The sequence below is a fragment of the Pristiophorus japonicus genome, chromosome 5 (genome assembly GCF_044704955.1).
Source record: "Pristiophorus japonicus isolate sPriJap1 chromosome 5, sPriJap1.hap1, whole genome shotgun sequence".
NCBI lineage: Eukaryota > Metazoa > Chordata > Chondrichthyes > Pristiophoridae > Pristiophorus > Pristiophorus japonicus.
In genome coordinates, this window is record NC_091981.1 from 50,727,103 (window position 1) to 50,747,506 (window position 20,404).

At 47.6% G+C, this 20,404-nt stretch overlaps 1 long non-coding RNA gene across 1 annotated transcript in view; it reads right to left on the minus strand.

Moving 5' to 3' along the window:
- Nucleotides 1–20,404, minus strand: part of LOC139263801 (uncharacterized) — a 558,088-nt gene that overhangs the window by 59,344 nt on the left and 478,340 nt on the right. The window contains exon 5 of the long non-coding RNA XR_011593210.1: nucleotides 10,642–10,755. This is a non-coding gene — a long non-coding RNA (uncharacterized lncRNA). The remainder of the gene's footprint in view (nucleotides 1–10,641; nucleotides 10,756–20,404) is intronic.

Below are 20,404 nucleotides of genomic sequence, written 5' to 3' on the forward strand. Positions count from 1 at the left end.
AAAGTCCTCCGATAATGCTGGAAGTTAAATTAAATGGGGTTCAAATATCCATGGAATTGAACAAGGGTGCGAGTCAGTCAATAATGAGCCAGAGGGCTTTCGAAAAGCTGTGGGACACTAAGGCAAAAAGACCCAAACTGAGCCCAATCAATGCGAAGCTACGTATCTACACCAAAGAGCTCATACCAGTCATTGGCAGCGCGGCAGTAAAGGTATCGTACGATGGAGCTGTGCATAATTTATCATTGTGGATCGTTCCAGGCAATGGCCCAACGCTGTTCGGCAGGAGTTGGCTTGAGAAAATTAAATGGAACTGGAACGATATTAAAACCTTATCACCAGTGGATGACGCTTCGTGTGCTCAAGTGCTGAGCAAGTTTCCCTCGTTGTTCGAACCAGGCATCGGCAACTTCACGGGAGCCAAAGTGCAGATCCACCTAGGCCCGGATGCAATACCCGTCCATCACAAGGCTTGGGCGGTTCCGTATGTGATGAGGCATCAGGCCTACGGACTCGAAGACAGAGGCCATCAAGAATGCACCCAGACCCCAGAGTGTGACGGAGCTGCATTCGTTCCTGGGTCTTCTCAACTATTTCGGTAACTTTCTACCTAGTTTGAGCACATTGCTAGAGCCCCTGCACATGTTGCTGAGAAAGGGTAATGATTGGGTTTGGGGCAAATCTCAAGACAGAGCCTTTGAGAAGGCCAGGAACCTGCTATGTGGCTTGAGCAGTGGTGCAGCAGGGAGGGATTCAAATTCCTGGGGCATTGGGACCGGTTCTGGGGGAGGTGGGACCAGTACAAACCGGACGGTCTGCACCTGGGCAGGACCGGAACCAATGTCCTAGGGGGACTGTTTGCTAGTGCTGTTGGGGAGGATTTAAACTAATATGGCAGGGGGATGGGAACCAATGCAGGGAGACAGAGGGAAACAAAAAGGAGGCAAACGCAAAAGACAGAAAGGAGATGAGGAAAAGTGGAGGGCAGAGAAACCCAAGGCAAAGAACAAAAAGGACCACTGTACAGCAAAATTCTAAAAGGACAAAGGGTGTTAAAAAAACAAGCCTGAAGGCTTTGTGCCTTAATGCAAGGAGTATCCGCAATAAGGTGGATGAATTAATTGTGCAAATCGATGTTAACAAATATGATGTGATTGGGATTACGGAGACGTGGCTCCAGGATGATCAGGGTTGGGAACTCAACATTCAGGGGTATTCAACATTCAGGAAGGATAGAATAAAAGGAAAAGGAGGTGGGGTAGCATTGCTGGTTAAAGAGGAGATTAATGCAATAGTTAGGAAAGACATTAGCTTGGATGATGTGGAATCTATATGGGTAGAGCTGCAGAACACCAAAGGGCAAAAAACGTTAGTAGGAGTTGTGTACAGACCTCCAAACAGTAATAATGATGTTGGGGAGGGCATCAAACAGGAAATTAGGGGTGCATGCAATAAAGGTGTAGCAGTTATAATGGGTGACTTTAATATGCACATAGATTGGGCTAGCCAAACTGGAAGCAATACGGTGGAGGAGGATTTCCTGGAGTGCATAAGGGATGGTTTTCTAGACCAATATGTTGAGGAACCAACTAGGGGGGAGGCCATCTTAGACTGGGTGTTGTGTAATGAGAGAGGATTAATTAGCAATCTCATTGTGCGAGGCCCCTTGGGGAAGAGTGACCATAATATGGTGGAATTCTGCATTAGGATGGAAAATGAAACAGTAAATTCAGAGACCATGGTCCAGAACTTAAAGAAGGGTAACTTTGAAGGTATGAGGCGTCAATTGGCCAGGATAGATTGGCGAATGATACTTAGGGGGTTGACTGTGGATGGGCAATGGCAGACATTTAGAGACCACATGGATGAATTACAACAATTGTACATTCCTGTCTGGCGTAAAAATAAAAAAGGGAAGGTGGCTCAACCGTGGCTATCTAGGGAAATCAGGGATAGTATTAAAGCCAAGGAAGTGGCATACAAATTGGCCAGAAATAGCAGCGAACCTGGGGACTGGGAGAAATTTAGAACTCAGCAGAGGAGGACAAAGGGTTTGATTAGGGCAGGGAAAATGGAGTACGAGAAGAAGCTTGCAGGGAACATTAAGGCGGATTGCAAAAGTTTCTATAGGTATGTAAAGAGAAAAAGGTTAGTAAAGACAAACGTAGGTCCCCTGCAGTCAGAATCAGGGGAAGTCATAACGGGGAACAAAGAAATGGCAGACCAATTGAACAAGGACTTTGGTTCGGTATTCACTAAGGAGGATACAAACAACCTTCCGGATATAAAAGGGGTCAGAGGGTCTAGTAAGGAGGGGGAACTGAGGGAAATTTTTATTAGTCGGGAAATTGTGTTGGGGAAATTGATGGGATTGAAGGCCGATAAATCCCCAGGGCCTGATGGACTGCATCCCAGAGTACTTAAGGAGGTGGCCTTGGAAATAGCGGATGCATTGACAGTCATTTTCCAACATTCCATTGACTCTGGATCAGTTCCTATGGAGTGGAGGGTAGCCAATGTAACCCCACTTTTTAAAAAAGGAGGGAGAGAGAAAACAGGGAATTATAGACCGGTCAGCCTGACCTCAGTAGTGGGTAAAATGATGGAATCAATTATTAAGGATGTCATAGCAGTGCATCTGGAAAATGGTGACATGATAGGTCCAAGTCAGCATGGATTTGTGAAAGGGAAATCATGCTTGACAAATCTTCTGGAATTTTTTGAGGATGTTTCCAGTAAAGTGGACAAAGGAGAACCAGTTGATGTGGTATATTTGGACTTTCAGAAGACTTTCGACAAGGTCCCACACAAGAGATTAATGTGCAAAGTTAAAGCACATGGGATTGGGGGTAGTGTGCTGATGTGGATTGAGAACTGGTTGTCAGACAGGAAGCAAAGAGTAGGAGTAAACGGGTACTTTTCAGAATGGCAGGCAGTGACTAGTGGGGTGCCGCAAGGTTCTGTGCTGGGGCCCCAGCTGTTTCCATTGTACATTAATGATTTAGACGAGGGGATTAAATGCAGTATCTCCAAATTTGCGGATGACACTAAGTTGGGTGGCAGTGTGAGCTACGAGGAGGATGCTATGAGGCTGCAGAGTGACTTGGATAGGTTAGGTGAGTGGGCAAATGCATGGCAGATGAAGTATAATGTGGATAAATGTGAGGTTATCCACTTTGGTGGTAAAAACAGAGAGACAGACTATTATCTGAATGGTGACAGATTAGGAAAAGGAAGGTGCAACGAGACCTGGGTGTCATGGTACATCAGTCATTGAAGGTTACCATGCAGGTACAGCAGGCGGTTAAGAAAGCAAATGGCATGTTGGCCTTCATAGCGAGGGGATTTGAATACAGGGGCAGGGAGGTGTTGCTACAGTTGTACAGGGCCTTGGTGAGGCCACACCTGGAGTATTGTGTACAGTTTTGGTCTCCTAACTTGAGGAAGGACATTCTTGCTATTGAGGGAGTGCAGCGAAGATTCACCAGACTGATTCCCGGGATGGCTGGACTGACCTATCAAGAAAGACTGGATCAACTGGGCTTGTATTCACTGGAGTTCAGAAGAATGAGAGGGGACCTCATGGAAACGTTTAAAATTCTGACGGGTTTAGACAGGTTAGATGCAGGAAGAATGTTCCCAATGTTGGAGAAGTCCAGAACCAGGGGTCACAGTCTGAGGATAAGGGGTAAGCCATTTAGGACTGAGATGAGGAGAAACTTCTTCACCCAGAGAGTGGTGAACCTGTGGAATTCTCTACCACAGAAAGTTGTTGAGGCCAATTCACTAAATATATTCAAAAGGGAGTTAGATGAAGTCCTTACTACTCGGGGGATCAAGGGTTATGGCGAGAAAGCAGGAAGGGGGTACTGAAGTTTCATGTTCAGCCATGAACTCATTGAATGGCGGTGCAGGCTAGAAGGGCTGAATGGCCTGCTCCTGCACCTATTTTCTATGCTTCTATGTTTCTATGTTCCAATAAATTACTGTTACACTATGACCCATGAAAGCAGTTAGTGCTGGCTTGCGACGCCTCACCATATGGGGTTGGTTGTGTGCTCCAGCAAGCCAATGTATCAGGCAAACTCCAACCAGTTGCATACGCATCCAGAAGTCTGTCTAAGGCTGAAAGAGCCTATAGTATGGTCGAGAAAGAGGCTTTAGCATGCGTAAATGGGGTTAGGAAAATGCACCAATACCTTTGGGCTTCGGTTTGAGCTTGACACAGACCACAAGCCGCTCATTTCATTGTTTTCTGAGAGCAAAGGTATAAACACCAATGCCTCGTCCCACATCCAAAGATGGGCACTGACATTATCTGCTTATGATTATGTCATCTGCCACAGACCAGACACTGAAAACGGTGCTGATGCGCTTAGCCGGCTACCACTGCCCACAACCGGGGTGGAAATGCCGCAGCCCGCAGACTTGCTGCTGGACATGGATGCCTTCGAGAGCAAGGGGGTCACCCATCACGGCCCGCCAAATTAGGACCTGGATCAGCCAGGATCCTGTACTGTGTCGAACGTAAAAAGGTGTGTCCTAAATGGAAATTGATCTGCCATTCCCAAGGAAATGCAGGATGAAATTAAGCTTTATAGCCGCCGCAAAGATGAATTGTCTATTCAGTCTGATTGTCTGTTATGGGGTAATCATGTTGTTATGCCAAAAAAAGGCAGGGAAACTTTTGTGCGAGATTTACACAGTACTCACCCAGGCATTGTCATGATGAAGGCCATTGCCAGGTCTCACGTTTGGTGGCCCGGCATTGACTCGGACTTGGAGTCATGCGTGCATCAGTGCAACACTTGCATACAACTGGGTAACGCACCTGTGGAGGCTCCGCTGAGTCTGTGGTCATGGCCATCCAAACCGTGGTCAAGGATCCACATAGACTTTGCCGGCCCCTTACTCGGTGAAATGCTTTTAGTGGACGCTTACTCCAAGTGGATTGAATGTGTAATCAAGTCATCCAGCACGTCTACAGCCACTATTGAAAGCCTCCGGGCCATGTTCGCCATCCATGGCCTGCCCGATGTCCATGTCAGCGACAACGGACCGTGTTTCATCAGTTCTGAGTTCCACAAGTTTATGACCCGTAATGGCATCAAACATGTCAGGTGTGCCCCTTTCAAACCCGCGTCTAATGGTCAAGCGTAGCAGGCTGTCCAAACCATTAAGCAAAGCCTAAAACGCGTGACTCACGGCTCCCTACAGACCTGCTTGTCCTGCATTCTGCTCAGTTACCGGACAAGACCCCACTCGCTCACATGGGTCCCTCCTGCTGAGTTGTTAATGAAGAGGGGCCACAAAACCAGGCTCTCTCTTGTACACCCGGACCTCAATGATCATGTAGAAACCAGAAGGCAACGGCAGCAATGGTACCACGATCACGTGGACGTATCACGTGACATTGCTGTTCATGACCCTGAGTTTGTCCTGAATTATGGTCATGGTCCAAAGTGGGTTGCTGGCACGGTTTTAGCCAAGGAGGGGAACAGGTTGTTTGTAGTCAAACTGTTAAATGGCCAAACGTGCACGAGGCACATCGACCAAATAAAACTGCGATTCACAGACAACCCAGAACAAATTGAAGATGATATCATCATCGACCAACCAACACACATCCAACCATCAGTTGACCCTTGTGTCATTCACAAAGACAAACCTACCATCCCCGACAGTCCTGTCAGATCGACTGCTCCGCAATGCAGCAATGGTCCTACTAACTCACCCAAGCTTGGGTTCGAACTGAGAAGATCAACCAGGGAGCGGAAGGCCCCAGACCATCTCAACTTGTAAATACAACCTGTACCAAGGACTTTAGGGGGAATGATGTTATGTATGTTAACTGGGTTTTACCTGCCACCGGAGGGTGCAACTGTCTGAGTCCTAATGGTCACTGGCAGACACGTGCAAGCCGGGTATATAATGTTACCAGCCATGTTGAATCCTCATTTTGACAATAAATAAACTGGAGTAAGGTCATGCCTGAACTAGCTCACCGTACTTAGCCTCATGGAGTTATTCGATACTTAACATGCTCCATGTTGCACAAACTGGCTATCAGGAGGGGACAAGAATTGCCAGAAGGGACTGATGCTCCACCTCAGGAGAGAGAGGAAGAGGAGGATGAGGGGCTGGACGCTGACCTAGGGCCAGACAATCAGGCTGGCTATGCAACCATGCCCACGCCCCTCTCCAGGAAAGGGCCTGTGGTGACTACAGAGCCGCTAGACTCTCACGTGAGGAGCTGATATCTCAACGATTTGCCTGAAAGAACGTTGTTGTGAGTGAGAACGCTGACACACTGCTGTGTGTGTGCAGCTCAGACATCAATGGTGGCCCTCACCTTGGTGCCAGTTAAAGTTTACGTTGATTGAAGTTAAGTTTTATTTAACCCTTTCATGTTAAGGAATCACCAGTGTGTAACAGTCCAGCTATCTGAGACAATGCGCAAGAAGGTTATGTTCAATAAAAACATTTTTATACCAACATTGGTCTGAAATCATTAGTATCAAGGGCAAAAATACCCCACCCCCGCCCACACCTCACTTTTTCCACCATTGACATCAATCAAATGGTCAACATGTCCAGCAACACAGAATACAAATGCAAAGCAGGAGGGTGGTCCCCTCCCTCCATACATTACAACAAATTGCATACACCCAGTTGGAGATATAACACCTGCGCACATGCACCTCACTTTCTTTCCCCCGCTCTCCTTCTCCCCACCTCTACCCTTTCCCCTCCTCGCTCCACGCCACCTGGCCAAAGAGCGCCTCAGGCGGTGCCTCATTGGGGGGGATGAAGGCAGAGGCGGTGTTGCACGGGTACGGGAGTGGGGGGTGCCGAGGGGGGAACATTCTCTGATCCAGAAGCAGGATCTTGGTCCTGCCTCTCATCTGTCATTCGCAGTGGTGGTGCAGAACCTAGGGGTGGAGTGCTGCGTTCCAGGACCACAGGGAGGCCTGTGCCAGCAGTGTTCCTGGCTATCGCCTCCAGGGCCTCTGCCATCCGCGGAACGTACTCAGTCATGGTGACCCCCAGCTGTCGGGATATGCCCCCCAATGCATTGCGGAGCTGGTCACCAAATTTTACAGTCCTCCTGGACAACAGTACTATCTCGCCGCTCTCATGTCGCGCTTGTGGACCAGATCTGCCACGTCCACAAAACCTCTACAGGTCGGAGCCGTCCTGGAGACAAATAGGGTGCCCTGCGGCGAGTTGCTTGGGGCCAGTACCTCCAGAGTGGAGGCAGAAATGACCAGAGGAGCACGAGATTGCCTTGGGGTGGAATGGCTTCTGGAGTGTGGTGATGATGGTTCCTCGAAGTCCGCGCTCTCATCCGTAGAGAACATTCCCAGCAGAGAATCGGAGCTCCTCAGCACCAGATGTAGGATCGTCTGGCAAGTCCGGCTCCTCGCCCCCACCTTCTGGCCTCTGTGGTCTTGCCTGGGACCACACTGCTGGCTGAGCTGCAAAACACAAATGAGGTTATTAGAGGAGGAGGGGGTGCTAGGGTCACAAGGTGAGTCCAGCGCTACACACAGCATATGCACGACAAAAGCACCACCGCTATCAAAATCATCACAGACATCACATTTCATGACCCTCAACACATTGTGCATTGCAATGATTTTCATGAGGCCAGCATTATTTCTAGGACAATTTTAGAAATCATGTGTCATAAATGATTGTTTGGATATGAGTGGGTGTGGCATCTATTGACTTTGCATCACGCAATGGTGTAAGCTTTACTCACGTGGCATCATCTCAGGTTCTGCAGATGCTTGCGTGGCTGTGCTTCCCCACGAGTGCGAGCACCCGCTCCTCCATCTCAGTGATGTCGCTGGCCCCCCCACCCGTTCGCCTTTGCACGGACCTCATCGTTGAGAGTTTCTTCTGTAAAAGGTGACAGGACATCATGGCATGAGAGCATTGCGTGATATCATTGCTAGGTACTGTCACAGAGACTGATACAACACATAACCGACAGATGTAATCATGATTATTATGATAATTATCATTCTTTACCTAAAGGCGTGCACCGTGACCGCAGGCTTTGAGTACAACATTCCCGGTAAAAGTGCAAGACCTCACATCTGCTAATAGTCATTTATGACTGTTGCAAATCAAATTATATAAATACATAAGTACATGTAAATCAATGTAATACTTACTCTTGCGGATCCCACAAGGTCGTTCCATTGTTTGCGGCATTGGTTGCCCTCACGCACCTCGTTGGTCGCCGACGAGACCACCTCTGCTATCTCGGTCCATATCTTCTGGTAGGCCTTTGGGGTGGGCTTCCCACGACCTCCCTGTGTCAAATCACCCCAACGTGACTCGACCTCCTGCAGGACGGAGGCATTTGCCTCGTCCGAGAACCACCTCGCTCTTTTGCATCCTCCATTGTGCTCCTCTCCCAGCTCACTGCTCTCTCCAGCATCAGTCTCCACAGCGTGCTGTGACACCTCCTCCTCTCCCTCCATTATAGGCCAAATTCAGGCAAATATTTGGCTGGTAACAGCTAATTTTTGTTTCCCTAGTTGCTCTAAAGCTCTAAATTCTCCCTCCTTCCTCCCAAAGCAGCCACACCACACCCACACATGCCTTCAGTCCCTCTCAGCTCCCTCTCTCACTGTCTCCTCTTCTGCGCATGTCATGATGACCCTTAACCTCCTGAATCGTGGGAATCGAGCGTCGCCATGCCGTTGCTAAGGACAGTGACACTTTATGGCTGATGGTCAGAGAGATTTAACACTACCGCCCATTTCATATCGCTCGTGGTAACGCCCAATTTAAAAAATGGAGACAAGGGGCTTTGAGAATGGATGATAAGCCAGCGATCTGAAAACCCATTTTTACCGCCCACGCCAGAAATAACGCACATTTTTGGGCAATCTGCACAAAAGTGTAAAATCTAACCCTATATATCAAAGTGTAATGGACTGGCGAAAAATCTTCACTATATCAAGATTCGAATACATCAAGAATAATCTTGGTCTTCCACCTTCCCAGGCTGCTAATGATGTGCCTGTAGCCTGTTTAGGACTGGCCCAGATCTCCCGTTATTGAGAGTATGATGGCCTCCCCGCATTATATCCAGTGCTGCTCTGCTCCCCCTGACTCCCAGTCAGCACACGGAACAGTCAACATGAGAATTGGTATGAGAGCGGTCTGCGCTGCTTTCTTAATGTCGCTGGGCTTGTTTGTTTGAATTCGGCAGACCCAACAGCACAGATATCAGCTTTGTACCTGATGGTTCTGACTCAGTTCAGCATATGTCCCCCTCTCCAGCTTGCTCTGACAATGTGCCTACATTTGACTTGAACATGAGGAGAACACTTCCTAAGGCACCAAGGTGACTTTTCCCATTTCCCACTTTGGATCCCGATAGCCTTTCTCAGGGAGAGTCCCTAATTAGTGTCAGTTGTGTTCTGTGGGCTTAAGTCCACTGGGAAACCACAGAAACTAATTTCACCGAGAACATTTAACTATCAGAGAAAGGTGGTCTTCATCTCATCTATTTTGGGCTGCATTCAAATCCAGAGACAAAAGGAGTAAGTTCTGTGCCACAGTCCTTTCATCTCAGCATCTATGTTCTGAAAGGAGATCCTACCAGAACGATGGAGGATGGTTGATGCAAGTCTGGTGGGATCACATTCCCTGCATTATACACCTGATGTTCAGGTCTAGCAGTTTTACCACTCACTGCTATAAATTTGTCTAAAGTATCATAATTGAAAAGAAATTGCAACACGTACAATCTGAGCCATGGATGTCAAGACATTCCATAGCCTTCGCTATAGTCTCCACCTGTGGGGCCGAAATTGCCCCCCGCCAGAAACACGGTGAACTTACCGTGTTTGAGCTGTTTTCTCCACCGCGGTGGATGTGGTGGCCTCTGGCGTGAAATTTCATTCTTTGGCTTTTTTATCGAGCCACCGGAAATTAGTCATAATGGGGCGAAATTGGGGGCGGACAGAGTGTCCGCCGCTGTCAGTCATCAGCATGGAACATCCCCTTCACTTAAAGGGGAGAGCCGCTGCGAGCTCTGTGATTCTTTTAGTTAGGTCCACTGGGCCACCAGGGAGGGTTTCGGCCGCGCCAGTGGCCTGGCACCCAAGAAGGGCTGACCTGGCAGACAGCCGACAAGAAAATAAGATGGCGGCCATGGCAATGCGCCCTCCCCTTTAATAGTGGCCGCACCGCCATTTTGAACACACTGTAAACACAGTGCACTGACAGAAAATGCTGTCGGTGGCACCGAGCTGCGGAGCAACAATTTCTCGGCGGAATTTTTCTTTTGGGAGGGAACATCGGCAGTGTGCGCTCTGATGAAGCACTTATGACGGATTGGCAGCAGTGGGGCAGCAGTGGGGGGAGCCACCGGGATACTGCAGAAGGGCAATTTTCAAAATGGCAGCAATTGCACAAAAAATTGGTGGCCATTCCACTCCGTTGCCTGGCCGCTGATTTCCAGCGATAACAGGCCTTAAGGGAAGGGGCAATTTCAACCCTCCGGGCAACCGCCTATATCGGGCAAATAGTTAGCACCATTACTATAGGTGCCAATCACCAAGGTACTTCTTATTAAGTTTGCTGACTATTTTGTGTAGTTCAGTAAGTACTTACCCTGTACTTTACGATTTAAAACATTCTGTTGATTTCAGGCAAATTTGGGTCTTCAAGCAGGTTCAATCAGCTGATCGCACCTCGTTAAAGTGTGATTACCTCAGTGATGAGATTCTGGATGTAAAAAGCGAACAATTAGGAGAGGAAGTTGCTTAGTGGAGCTTTCCAGTTTTAAAATATGTTGGTTACTTCACTTTTTGGTTTAGCCATCCATCGCGTATAGCGGGTAAATCGCGTTCACACCAATGCGCCAGCTATATTCGTGGCGTCTGTATAGCAATTAGAGAGATGCACCAAATTAAATCCAGGACTCAGAAGTTCAACTCCATTTCAGGAGCGCCCAGACTTTACCCAGTTCAGTACGGTTTATCACAGTACACATGCAAGGGGACGAAATGAGACTTTAGTGGAGGGGCCTCTTTGACATTTAGCAGCTCAGTGGTGGCACCATGTACCCGTACATTCAGACCTCTTGAAGATATGTGTTTTGGGATTTGCAAGTGACAAGTAAACCCGAGGTTCTCCCCCATGAACAGCATAGACGCCATTGTGATATTCCCGTTAAAAATTTGAAACTGTTCAGTGATGCAGCTGTTGCAAAGATCTGTGCAGTCGTCACTGTCATCGTGTTACTCTGCGTTCCCCCAATGCATCCCCCAATTCCTTCACCCCACCATTGGTGGCTGTGCCTTTAGGTGTTTAGGCCCTAAGCTCTGTAATTCCCTCCCTAAACCTCTCCTCTGTATCTCTCTCTCCTTCCTTCAGATGCTCTTTAAGACCGAACTTTTGGTTACCTGTCCTAATGACACTCCCCTGCAGCACTGAGGGAGTCATGCACTGTCAGAGATGCCATCTTTCGGATGAGACGTTGTCTGCCCTCTCAGCGCGACGTAAAAGATCCCATGCCACTGTTTGAAGAAGAGCAAAGGGGTCCTGGCCAATATTTATCCATCAACCAACATCATTAAAACAGATTATCTCATCATTATCTCAATGCTGTTTGTGGGGTCTTGCTGTGTGTAAATTACAACAGTTTTTTTTATTCGTTCCTGGGATGTGGGTGCCACTGGCAAGGCCAGCATTTATTGTCCATCCTTAAATGCCCCTGAGAAGGTGGCGGTGAGCCGCCTTCTTGAACTGATGCAGTCTATATGGTAAAGGTACTCCGACAGTGCTGTCAGCGAAGGAGTTCCAGGATTTTGACCCAGCGCCAATGAAGGAACGGTGATATATTTCCAACTTAGAATGGTGTGTGACTTGGACTGGAATTTGGATGTGGTGGTGTTCTTATGTGTCTGCTGCTCTTGTCCTTCTAGGTGGTAGAGGTCGGGGGTTTGGGAGATCTGTCGAAGAAGCCTTGACGAGTTGCTGCAGTGCATCTTGGAGATGCTATACACTGCAGCCACAGTACACGGGTGGTGGAGGGAGTGAATGTTTAAGGTGGTGGATGGGGTGCCAATCAAGCGGGCTGATTTGTCCTGAATGGTGTTGAGCTTCTTGAGTGTTGTTGGAGCTGCACACATCTAGGCAAGTGGAGAGTATTCCATCACACTCCTGACCTGTGCCTTGTAGATAGTGACAAGGCTTTAAGGAGTCAGGAGGTGAGACACTCGCCACACTGACCTGTTCTTGTAACCACAGTATATGGCTGGTCCAGTTAAGTTTCTGGTCAATGGTGACCCCCAAAGATGTTGATGGGGGGGATTCGACAATTTAATGCCATTGAATGTCAAGGGGCTTTGGTTAGACTCTCTCATGTTTTAGATAGTCATTGCCTGGCACTTTTGTGGCACGAATGTGGCTTACCACTTATCATGAATGTCATTCAGATCTTGTTGCAGGTGGGCATGCACTGCCTCATTATCTGAGGAGTTCCGAACGGAACTGAAAACTGCAATATTCAGTGAACATCCCCACATCTGACCTTATGATGGAGGGAGGGTCATTGATGAAGCAGCTGAAGATGGTTGGGTCTAGGATACTGCCCTGAGGAACTCCTGTAGCAATGTTCTGGGGCTTTGATGATTGGCCTCCAACAACCACAACCATCTTCCTTTGTGCTCAGTATGACCCCAGCCAGCGCAGAGTTTCCCCCTGATTTCCATTGACTTCAGTTTTACAAGTACTCCTTTATGCTACACTCGGTCAAATACTGCCTTGATGTCAAGGGCAGTCACTCTCACCTTACCTCTGGAATTCAGCTCGTTTGTCCATGTTTGGACCAGGCCTGTAATGAGATCTGGATCTGAGTGGTCCTCGCAGAACCGAAACTGAGCATCAGTGAGCAGGTTATTGGTGAGTAAATGGCGGTTGATAGCATTTCATTTCAAAAGTACTTTATTAGCTGTATGGTGCTTTGGGACGTGAAGATCGTGAAAGACGCTGTATGATTCCAAGTTCCTTTCTTTCTTTTAATATCTCACTATGTGGCTCAGTGTCAATGTTTGTGTGATAACGCTCCGATGAAGTGCCTTGGTCCTCTACAAAGGTCCTCCACCAGCCTGTGCTCACCGCAAAGCACTGCCCCCCAGTCATCAAGATCCACGGCGCGACCCTGGACAACATGGACCATTTCCCATACCTCGGGAGCCTCTTATCAACAAGAGCAGACATTAACGACGAGATTCAACACCACCTCCAGTGCGTCAGTGCAGCCTTCGGCCTCCTGAGGAAAAGAGTATTAGAAGACCAGGCCCTCAAAACTGCCACCAAGCTCATGGTCTACAGGGCTGTAGTAATACCTGCCCTCCTGTATGGCTCAAAGACATAGACCATGTACAGTAGACACCTCAAGTCACTGGAGAAATGCCACCAACGATGTCTCCGCAAGATACTACAAATCCCCTGGGAGAACAGACGCAAACATTAGCGTCCTCGACCAGGCTAACATAGAAACATAGAAAAGAGGTGCATGAGTAGGCCATTCGGCCCTTTGATCCTGCACCACCATTCAATAAGATCATGGCTGATCATCACCTCAGTACCCAATTCCTGCTTTCTCTCCATACCTCTTGATCCCTTCAGCCATAAGGCCATATCTAATTCCCTCTTGAATATATCCAACGAACTGGCATCAACAACTCTCTGCGGTAGAGAATTCCACAGGTTAACAACTCTCTGAGTGAAGAAGTTTCTCCTCATCTCGGTCCTAAATGGCTTACCCCTTATCATTAGACTGTGTCCCCTGGTTCTGGACTTCCCCAACATCAGGAACATTCTTCCTGCATCTAACCTGTCCAGTCCCGTCAGTATTTTATATGTTTCTATGAGATCCCCTCTCATTCTTCTAAACTCCAGTGAATACAGGCCCAGTCAATCCAGTCTCTCCTTATATGTCAGTCCTGCCATCCCAGGAATCAGTCTGGTGAACCTTCGCTGCACTTCCTCAATAGCAAGAACGTCCTTCCTCAGATTAGGAGACCAAAACTGAACACAATATCCCAGGTGAGGCCTCAACAAGGCCCTGTGCAACTACAGTAAGACCTCCCTGCTCCTATACTCAAATCCCCTAGCTATGAAGGCCAACATGCCATTTGCCTTCTTCACCACCTGCTGCACCTGCATGCCAACTTTCAATGACTGATGTACCATGACACCCAGGTCTCGTTGCACCTTTCTCTCCATATCCTGCCGCCATTCAGATAATATTTTGCCCTCGTGTTTTTGCCACGAAAGTGGATAACCTCACAATTATCCATATTATACTGCATCTGCCATGCATTTGCCCATGCACCAAACCTGTCCAAGTCACCCTGCAGCCTCTTAGCATCCTCCACGCAGCTCACACCACCACTCAGTGTAGTGTCATCTGCAAACTTGGAGATATTACACTCAATTCCTTCTTCATCTAAATCATTGATATATATTGTAAATAGCTGGTGTCCCAGCACTGAGCCCTGCGGCACCCCACTTGTCACTGCTTGCCATTCTGAAAAGGACCCGTTTATCCCGACTCTCTGCTTCCTGTCTGCCAACCAGTTCTATATGCACTTCAATACATTATCCCCAGTACCATGTGCTTTAATTTTGCACACCAATTTCTTGTGTGGAACCTTGTCAAAAGCCTTTTGAAAGTCCAAATACGCCACATCCACTGGTTCTCCCCTCTCCACTCTTCTACTTACATCTAGAAGATTTGTCAAGCATGATTTCCCTTTCATAAATCCATGCTGACTTGGACCGATCCTGTCACTGCTTTCCAAATGCGCTGCTATTTCATCTTTAATAATTGATTCCAACATTTTCCCCACTACTGATGTCAGGCTAACCGGTCTATAATTCCCCGTTTTCTCTCTCCCTCCTTTCTTAAAAAGTGGTGTTACATTAGCTACTCTCCAGTCCATAGGAACTGATCCAGAGTCGATAGACTGCTGGAAAATGATCACCAATGCATCCACTATTTCTAGGGCCACTTCCTTAAGTACTCTGGGATGCAGACTATCAGGCCCTGGGGATTTATCGGCCTTCAATCCCATCAATTTCCCTTACACAATTTCCTGACTAATAAGGATTTCCTTCAATTCCTCCTTCTCACTAGACCCTCTGTCCCCTAGTATTTCTGGAAGGTTATTTGTATCTTCCTTCGTGAAGACAGAACCAAAGTATTTGTTCAATTGGCCTGCCATTTCTTTGTTCCTCATTATAAATTCACCTGATTCTGACTGCAAGGGACCTACGTTTGTCTTCACTAATCTTTTTCTCTTCACCTATCTATGGAAGCTTTTGCAGTCAGTTTTTTATGTTCCCAGCAAGCTTCCTCTCATATTCTATTTTCCCCCCTCCTAATTAAACCCTTTGTCCTCCTCTGCTAAGTTCTAAGTTTCTCCCAGTCCTCAGGTTTGCTGCTTTTTTCTGGCCAATTTATATGCCTCTTCCTTGGATTTAACACTATCCTTAATTTCCCTTGTTAGCCATGGTTGAGCCACCTTCCCCGTTTTATTTTTACTCCTGACCGGGTTGTACAATTGCTGAAGTTCATCCATGTGATCTTTAAATGTTTGCCATTGCCTATCCACCGTCAACCCTTTAAGTATCATTCGCCAGTCCATTCTAGCCAGTTCACGTCTCATACCATCGAAGTTATCTTTCCCTAAGTTCAGAATCCTAGTCTCTGAATTAACTGTGTCACTCTCCACCTTAATAAAGAATTCGACCATATTATGGTCACTCTTTCCCAAGGGGCCTCGCACAACAAGATTGCTAATTAGTCCTTTCTCATTAAACATCACCCAGTCGAGGATGACCAGCTCTCGAGTTGGCTCCTCGACATATTAGTCTAGAAAACCATCCCTAATACACTCCGGGAAATCCTCCTCCACCGTATTGCCACCAATTTGGTTAGCCCAATCTATATGTAGATTAAAGTCGCCAATGATAACTGCTGTACCCTTATTGCATGCATCCCTAATTTCTTGTTTGATGCTGTCCCCAACCTCACTACTATTGTTTAGTGGTCTGTACACAACTCCCACTAGTGTTTTCTGCCCTTTGGTATTCTGCAGCTCTACCCATACAGATTCCACATCATCCAAGCTAATGTCCTTCCTTACTGTTGAGTTAATTTCCTCTTTAACCAGCAACGCTACTCCACCTCCTTTTCCTTTCTGTCTATCCTTCCTGAATGTTGAATACCCCTGGATGTTGAGTTCCCAGCCTTGGTCACCCTGGAGCCATGTCTCCGTAATGCCAATTATATCATATTTGTTAATAGCTGCTTGCGCAATTAATTCATCCACCTTATTACGAATACTCCTCACATTGAGGCACAGAGCCTTCAGACTTGTCTTTTTAACATACATTGCCCCTTTAGAATTTTGCTGTAATGTGTCCCTTTTTGATTTTTGCCTTGGGTTTCTCTGCCCTCCACTTTTACTTTTCTCCTTTCTATCTTTTGCTTCTGCCCCCATTCTACTTCCCTCTGTCTCCCTGTATAGCTTCCCATCCCCCTGCCATATTAGTTTAACCCCTCCTCAACAGCACTAGCAAACACTCCCCCTAGGACATTGGTTCCGGTCCTGCCCAGGTGCAGACCATCCAGTTTGTACTGGTCACACCTCCCCCAGAACTGGTTCCAATGTCCCAGGAATTTGAATCCCTCCCCCTTGCACCATTCCTCAAGCCACATATTCATCTGAGCTATCCTGCGATTCCTGCTCTGACTAGCACGTGGCATTGGTAGCAATCCTGATATTACTATCTTTGAGGTCCTACTTTTTAAATTTAACTCCTAGCCCCCTAAATTCAGCTTGTAGGACCTCATCCCATTTTTTTTACCTATATCGTTGGTACCTATATGCACCACGACAACTGGCTGTTCACCCTCCCCCTCCAAAATGTCCTGCAGCTGCTCCGAGACATCCTTGACCCTTGCACCAGGGAGGCAACATATCATCCTGGAGTCTCGATTGCAGCCACAGAAACGTTTATCTATTCCCCTGACAATAGAATCCCCTACCGCTATAGCTCTCCCACTCCTTTTCCTGCCCTCCTGTGCAGCAGAGCCACCCACGGTGCCATGAACTTGGCTGCTGCTGCCCTCCCCTGGTGAGTCATCCCCCCCAACAGCACCCAATGCGGTGTATCTGTTTTGGAGGGGGATGACCACAGGGGACCCCTGCACTACCTTCCTTCCACTGCTCTTCCTGATGGTCACCCATTCCCTATCTACCTGGGTAACCTTTAGCTGCGGTGTGACCAACTCACTAAACGTGCTATCCACGATATCCTCAGCATTCCGGATGCTCCAGAGTGAATCTATGCGCAGCTCCAGTGCCGCAATGCGGTCTGTCAGGTGCTGCAGCAGGATACACTTCCTGCACATGTAGTCACCAGGGACACATTGAAGCACTGACCACACTTGATCAGCTCCGCTGGGCAAGCCACATCATTCGCATGCCAGACATGAGATTCCCAAAGAAAGCGCTCAACTTGAAACTCCTTCATGGCAAATGAGCCAAAGATGGGCAGAGGAAACGTTACAAGGACACCCTCAAAGCCTCCCTGAAAAAGTGCAACATCCCCACTGACATCTGGGAGTCCCTGGCCAAATACCGCCCTAAGTGGAGGAAGTGCATTCGGGAGGGTGCTGAGCACCTCGAGTCTCATTGCCGAGAGCGTGCAGAAATCAAGCGCAGGCAGCGGAAAGAGCGTGCGGCAAACCTGTTCCAACCACCCTTTCCCTCAACGCCTGTCTGTCCCTCCTGTGACAGGGACTGTGGTTCTCCTATTGAACTGTTCATCCATCTAAGGACTCATTTTAAGAGTGGAAGCAAGTCTTCCTCGATTCCGAGGGACTGCCTATGATGATGATGAAGTTGCCTTGGGACGTTTTGCAACTTTAAATCTGCTATATAAATGCAAGTTGTTGTTGTTTGTCCCAGATTTACCTGTTCTTTACAGCTATCACATGTAGAAAGGTTTGCTTCATTTCCTTGAAAATTCGCAATGTGTCCCATACAGATAAATACAGTTTTTGTGTAATTTCGACCTTCTCGCCTCTCCAAGGACCCAAAATTGGCCAGGAGTTGCTCCGTTTTTTTTGGAGCAACTTGATTTTTCTGGAGTATCTTAAAAGTCCTCATCTTGCACATTCAATTTGCGCCAGTGTAAGTGAGTTAGTTAGGATTTTTTTAGTTTAGTTTAGTTTTTTTCAAAAGGGGGCATTACCAGCCACCTACGTCAGTTTTGGCCATTTAAGCCTCTTTGGACAGCTAATAGTTGCTCCAAATTAAATTAGGCCAGCGTATGTGGCCACTTGTGGCTGCACAGAAAACCCTTGCGAAGAGTTAAGAAATCAGCGCAAGTAGCCAGAGATAGGGGCGGGAAGGGAAGCGGAGAGAACCTTACAAAGCACTGAACAAAGCACAAAGCATAAAAACCATCAAGAAGAAATGAAAAATGAAACTTAAGTCCTACCTTCCTAACTCGAGCCCGGGAAATCAGCGGGCCGGCTGGTGCGAGAGGCCACCCGGCCGGGGATAGGTGCAGGCGGGACGACCAGGTGGGAGATCACAAGGAACTGACTCTCTCTCTGACTGACTCTTTCTGACTCTCTCTGACTATTCCAGCGATCTGACTCTCTCTCTCTCTGACTATTACAGTGTCGTGAGGCCACTCGGCCGGGGATAGGGGCGGGACAATTCGGGCCTCATGCTGCAGCATGGCTGGGGGCAGGAGCTACTGCGCATGCGCGAAACCTCCAGTGCGCATGTGCAGTTGAGCTGCCAGCACTGGATTTCGTGCAGGGCCCTAGCTCCACCCCCTAATGGACAGACCATGCTGCACCAAGCCATGGGTGAGGTCATAGAGCGGCCAGAATCCGGGGAGATCTTTTCGGCGCTGTTTTCACCTAGGAAGTCGGTGCATCTCCGGTGAGTGCGCCGAAAAAAAAGGTGGGCCAAATTTGGGCCCCAAGAGTGCTCTATATTCCCTTTGGCTGTTACTGTGCATTGAGAACCTGATTTATTTTCTTGCTGGGAAGTTCATTCAAAGTGCAAGCTGAGCTGACAATAAAGTTAGTGGGACAACTTAATGGTGAGCATCAAAGTATGCTGCAACTGCTGATTAATGCATGCCAGGTTCAACCTTAGGGCACTGAGCAGAAATAGTTGCCTTAATTCAGGTTCACCCAGCACACGTTGATAATGAAGCAAAATAGTAATTTATTTGGCCCAATTTTGTTTTGCAATAGAGCGGACCCTAAATTAGGTGAAAGTTCAGTTGACCTCCCAGGCAATTTGCACTGTGCAGTCAGAAAGGTTGTTATCTTTCTTGTTGTACAAGCAAAAAGCACCAAACTGCACATGTGTTAGAAGTGAAAGGAGCTGGTTCCTCCAAACTACCCAATCAGCCTCTTGTGCATCCCCGAGTTTCATCGCTCCACCATTGACCTTTTAGTGCCTTTAACTGCCTAGGCCCAAAGTACTGAAATTCCCTCTCTAAACCTCTCCATTTCTCTACCTTTAAGTTGCTCCTTAGAATCTACCTCTTCGACAAAGCTTTTGGTCAACTGTCCTAATATTTCCTGATGCACCGGTGTAAAATCCGGTGAAGCGTCTTGGGACGTTTTTTCTACGTTATCGGCGCTATATAGATACAATTTGTTGTTGATTCAACAGCATGCAGCCAGCGCATAGCAAGGCCCAAGTCAAGCGTGTGATGGAATACTCTCCACTTGCCTGGTTGAGTGTGGCACTAACAACACTCAAGAAGCTCAACATCATCCAGGACAAAGCAGCCGCTTGATTGGCATCTCATCCACCACCTCAAACAAAAGTGAGCATGCTGCTGAGACTAACTTGGAAATAACTAAGTGTGAGGTAATGCATTTGGGGAGGTCTAACAAAGCAAGGGAATACACATTAACTGGTATGACACTGAAAAGTGTAGAGGAACAAAGGGACCTTGGAGTGCAGGTCCATAGATCCCTGAAGGTAGCAGGCCAGGTAGATAAGGTCGTTAAGAAGGCATATGGAATACTTGCCTTTATTAGCTGAAGCTTTGAATACAAGAGCAAGGACATTATGCTTGAACTGTATAAAACACTGGTTAGGCCGCAGCTAGAGTACGGTGTGCAGTTCTGGTCACCACATTACAGAAAAGATGTGATTGCACGAGAAAGGGTGCAGAGGAGATTTACAAGAATGTTGCCTGGACTGGAGAATTTTGCCTATGAGGAAAGATTGGAGATGCTGGGTCCGTTTTCTCTGGAACAGAGGCTAAGGAGAGACCTGATTGGGGTGTATAAAATTATGAGAGGCCTGGA